The sequence below is a fragment of the Bubalus bubalis genome, chromosome 2 (genome assembly GCF_019923935.1).
Source record: "Bubalus bubalis isolate 160015118507 breed Murrah chromosome 2, NDDB_SH_1, whole genome shotgun sequence".
NCBI classification, from domain to species: domain Eukaryota; kingdom Metazoa; phylum Chordata; class Mammalia; order Artiodactyla; family Bovidae; genus Bubalus; species Bubalus bubalis.
In genome coordinates this window covers 132,549,597-132,555,059 of record NC_059158.1, presented here as the reverse complement: position 1 = coordinate 132,555,059, position 5,463 = coordinate 132,549,597, and the positions used below count along the sequence as shown (strand labels likewise).

Sequence of the window (5,463 nt, the reverse complement as noted above, 5' to 3'; positions counted from 1 at the left end):
GCACAGAAGAATTGATGCTTTTGAACTGTGGTGTTGGAGAAGACTCTTGAGAGTCCCTTGGACTGCAAGGAAATCCAACCTGTTCATCCTAAAGGAGATCAGTCCTGGGTGTTCATTGGAAGGACTGATGCTGAGGCTGAAGCTCCAATACTTTGGCCACCTGATGTGAAGAGCTGACTCATTTGAAAAGACACTGATGCTGGAAAGATTGAGGGCAGGAGAAGAAGGGGACAACAGAGGATGAGATGGCTGGATGGCATCACCAACTCAATGGACATGGGTTTGGGTGGACTCTGGGAGTTGGTGATGGACAGGGAGGCCTGGCATGCTGCGATTCATGGGGTCGCAAAGAGTGGGACACGACTGAGCGACTGAACTAAACTGTCTTGACCACTCTCTTATCCTGGGCATGTTACTTAGGATGTTTTCATTGAAAAGACTTTTCCTTTGGCTGAGCCCTATATCTTCATTTTTTTTTAACATATACTAAGACTTATTGAGTACCTAGTGAGTGCCAGACACAAGGCAAAGTTCTACCCTCATAGAATTTACATTCTAACTGGGGAGAAAAATACAGCAATGAATTTAGCATTCATTTTATACTTCTGGTTCTTATCTCTCTTCTTCTGTTTTCTGGTATCTTTCACATACTTGATATTACTCTGATCAGATGTAAATGGCTCTCATATTGGATTCTTTTCTACGTCATTATGCACAGGTATCATGTGGGTATTTTTAAAGAGTATTTATAATTATACTCCACTGGTCTATGTCTGAGATGACTAACTTGCAATCCTACCCTTAGAAAATTAAAGTACTTTGGTTTTTAAATTTTTCTGTCTGCAGGTAGAATATGGAATTAGGGCAGGATTTAAAGTCAGGAGACCCTAATTCAAATTCTGAGTCTACCTTACTCACTGTGTGCCCTCAGGCCAGTTACTTAACCTCTTTAGGTCTCAATATTCTCATTCGTGAAGGATAATAATATGAAAATCAAATGGGAGATATATACCATATACAATTAACAGTTTGTTTAGTCACTAAGTCATGTCTGACTTTTACAACACTGTGGACTATAGCCTGCCAGGCTCCTCTGTCCACGGGATTTCTGGAGCAAGAATACTGGAGTGTGTTGCCATTTTCTTCTCCAGGGGATCTCTCTGGCCCAGGGATCAAAACTGCCTCTCCTAAACTGGCAGGAACTGGCAGGTGGATTCTATACTGCTGGGCCACCAGGGAATACAGTTAACAGGGATCCACAAAAAGTACTCACATTAGACCAGTGGCCAAGAGTGAACTGTCCCTGGGACCAAGATCACCTTTCATCAAAGGTGAAGATAGATCTCCAGAAACTCCCTCTTTCTTCACCACCAAACACACGTTCTCACCACCATTATCTGTCTTCACAATGATCTCATTTTTTTCATTTATCCTGATTTATGTCAGCCACCAAAAACCCTCCCAGACTCCCTCTTATCTCCACACTCTAATCCTTTTAAAACTCTTTACAGAAAGAGACTCACAGACTTGGAAAACAAATTCATGGTTGCCAGGGTGAAGGGATAGTTAAGGACTTTGGGAAGATCATGTACACACTGCTATATTTAAAATGGATAGCCAACAAAAACCTATTGTATAGCACATGGAATTCTGCTCAATATTATGTGCCAGCCTGGGTGGGAGGGAGGTTTGGGGAGAATGGATACATGTTTATGTATGTCTGAGTTCCTTCACTGTTCACCTGAAACTATCACAATGTTGTTAATTGGCTGTGAACATGAAAGTTGTTCAGTCCTGTCTGACTCTTGGAGACCCCATGGTCTACACAGTCCATGGAATTCTCCAGGCCAGAATACTGGAGTGGGTAGCAGTTCCCTTCTCCAGGGGATCTTCCCAACCCAGGGTTCGAACCCAGGTCTGTGGTATTACAGGCAGATTCTTTACCAGCTGAGCCACCAGGGAAGCCCATACAAAATGTTTCTGGTGTTAAAAATACAAAATGTTTCTAGGGTTAAAAAATAAATAAAAATAGAATTAAAAAAATAAAAATAAAAAACTCTTTGCATATCCTATTCTTTCATCTCCTCTCCCTTCCACCAATCCTGAAACCTATCCACTGTGCTTTCTGAAATTCAGTACCACTATTTTCAAAATACCCTTATGTTAATTATCAATAGATTTGCTGCATAGTAAATAACTTCAAAAATTAGTGACTTAAAATAAAAATAATCATTTAGTATATAGCACAGTTTTTGCAGATTAAAAGTCAGGTGATGGCTTGGTTAGACACTTTCAGCTTGGCATCTCTTACAAGGCTGCAGTCATCTGAAAGTTTGACTGAAAGGATCTGCTTTTATCTGCTTTTAATGTAGCTCACTTGCATACTGGCAAGTTTGTGGTAGTTGTTGGGGGAAACTTCTCTTCCTCTCCATAAGGGCCTCTCGACAGGGCTTCCTGAGTGTCCTCATGGTCTGGTGGCTGGATTCACTAAGAACCAGGTATCTGAAAGAGCAAACAAAAGCTACAGTGTCTTTTATTACATGTCATCATTTCTGCAGTATTCTATGGTCACAGAGGTCAGCTGATTAAATAAGGGAAGGAACTAAAAAAAGGCTTAAATACCTGGCAGTAAGGATCACTGGGTATCATCTTGATGGCTGGATGCCGCACCTCTATTTTCACAAACATGCTTTGAACACCCCCTTCACCTTCTTACTTTCATCAAAACCTGGCTTTCTTGAGAATACCCTATCAACCTTCCAATTGGAGACTGCTTTTCCTTTTGGAGCCTTCAGATCTTCAAGCCTGGAGAGGAGTAGGTGTCACCCTTGCTCCTCATGACTTTCAGACACTGCTCCCTCTCTCTCCCCTGGAAGTGCCAGCTTGAATCTAACATCATCATATATCACTCATTGGTTAATGACTCTGCTTTCTTTTCATTTCTCTTGACTCTAGATCCTGATTCATAGTTGTACCCTCCAGAGCTACTCCTGCCTTAATTCTTGAACCTATGAATACACAAGTAGATCATCATGCCCACACCCTGGCCTTTCAGTTCCTTGAACTTTCTCTTCTCTTCTCCATTGACCATGTTAACCATTCTACCACATCTACCACAGCCTCTAATCATGATCATTGCCTTAAGACCACGTCATTACAAATAAATGCAACTCTTTCTAATGTCAAAGTCATGCATTCCACCCTCTGACCACCACCTCCAATCTTCCCAGATCACTCCTTGTACTATCCCATTCCCAATCATCATTCCAATTCACTGGGACCTCCAATCCACTGATCTACCACAATTCCACTACTGCTTATCCTTATCCTACTTGCCAAGCTTAAATTCCAAGACCAAACTTTGTAACTGGTCCCTTATGTATACCCTTGACTCTTTTGCCTGTTTTCAGATTTATCATACTTACTTGGACAACTAGAATCTTGGTTAAAATGCAACTCTCTGCCAATGCCAAACCTCCACCCTCCACTAACAGTGGCTGGAGAAAGATATAGAATTATGCTGAATGGTCTCACTTCAAGCTTATGAATGGTTCCTCAAATATGTTCTTAATACTACTTGCTTAGTTGCTTAGTTATGTCCAACTCTTTGAGATCATGGACTTGAGTCTGCCAGGGTCCTCAGTCCATGGGATTTTTCAGGTGAGAATACTAGACAGGGTTGCCATTTCCTCCTCCAGGGGAATCTTCCTGATACAGAGATCAAACCCACATCTTCTGTGTCTCCTGCATTGCAGATGGATTATTTACCCTGTAAGCCACAGGGGAAGCCCATAACAACAGGTATATCACAACTTAGTTTCCCAAGATCATTCAATTTCTCACTCTTCTAGACAATCATTTTCACTCTTCTCAAGTACTCAAACCTCCTTCCTATTTTCATTATCATTTGTCACTGAGAAAATCAAAGCAATCAGAAGAGAAATTCCACAGACTTCTATCTGCTGTATTTACCCGCCCACCAGTACAGGTATCACATCTCTGTCTCTCTGCCTGCTACTATCCATAATCTTACCTAAAGTCAACACCTCTTCTTAGTCACTAAATCCCATCCTCTACAGCCCACTCAAAGATATCACTCTAGGACACACTGCTGGATCATTTACATTCAAATGCAAATAAGATACTGACGTCATTCCTATCTTTAAAAAACATTTTAAAAAATAATAAAACAAGCACTTCTCTGTATTCCACTTAACTCACTGGCTATTGGCTCATTTATTCCCTTTCTTTAAAAGAAAAACACCTCCAGGAAGTGACTTATTCCTACTGTCTGTTTTTATTTCTTGCCATTCTCCATGAAAACCAATTTAGTCAGATTTTTGCCTCCAATGAAACTTCTCTTAACTGTTCACTCTAAATGTGAACATCTACCATGCTGCTAAATCCAGCAGCCAAGTCCTTCACTTGCCTATCAGCAGCATTTGGCACAGTTGATTACTCCCTCCTTTTTCATAACACTTTTTCACTTAGCTTGCCGGACACCACCTTCTCTGTTTTTTCTCCTATCTCACTGGCTGCTCCTTCTTAATCTCCTTGGTTGGCTCTTCCTCTTTTTCTCAGATCCTTGAATGTTGCAATTCAACAGGGCTCAGTCTTTTCTCTCACTACATAACACTGATTCCCTTGGTGAAAAAAGCAGTATTATGGCTTTAAGTATCAGTGATATCCTGCTGACCTTCAAATGGATATCTCCAACTCAGACCACATTCATAGGCTCCAGATTTGTAAGTCCTTGGACATAAAATAAATATCTGAAACACAACATGCCCAAAATCTGATCTGATCTTACTTCCCAAAACCTGTTCTACCCTCAGCCTTCTCTCAGTTAATAGCAACCCCACCTTTCTTTTCAGCAGATGAAAAACCCTGGAGTCCACTTTGACTTCTCTTTCTCTCTCAGCTCATATCCATTCCAACCACAAATCTTATTTACTGTACTTTCAAAATATATTCAGAATCTGAATGCTTTTCTCCACCTTCTCAGCTACCACCTTCTCTAAGTCATCATCTCTCAACTAGCTGCTGATATAGCCTCTTAACAGTTCGCCCACTTGCATCCTTGTCCCTTTACAAGACTCCTTGGCATGGCAGCTAGTCATTCTTTTAAAATACTCTTGTATCAATCTACTGCTCAGAATCCCCAACTGTGCCCCGAACTGGCACAGAGGAAGACGATGGCTTATTAGATCTGACAGGATTGAAACCACTGTTAGGCTCGGTAGCCACCATTACTCTTTCTTCATGCATTTCTCAGATGCCACCATATCATGGAGGTTTACCTTCACCATCTTATTACTGCAATGACACAACTGGACACACACACACTGCCACTTGCCACTAACCCTCTCCCATTTCTAAAATATTTTCTATGTCATTTGTCATTAAAGTGAAAGTCACTCAATTGTATCCAACTCTTTGTGACCCCCACGGACTATAGCCTGC

General features: G+C 41.1%; 1 long non-coding RNA gene across 1 annotated transcript; it reads right to left on the bottom strand.

Annotated features, from left to right (window-relative positions):
- Positions 1 to 2,215: 2,215 nt before the first annotated feature.
- LOC123328553 lies at positions 2,216 to 3,548 on the bottom strand. Its single transcript, XR_006543448.2, has 2 exons — positions 2,623 to 3,548; positions 2,216 to 2,502 (listed from the first exon to the last, which is right to left on the bottom strand). It is a non-coding gene; the product is annotated as an uncharacterized LOC123328553 (long non-coding RNA).
- Between the last annotated feature and the right edge of the window lie 1,915 nt (positions 3,549 to 5,463).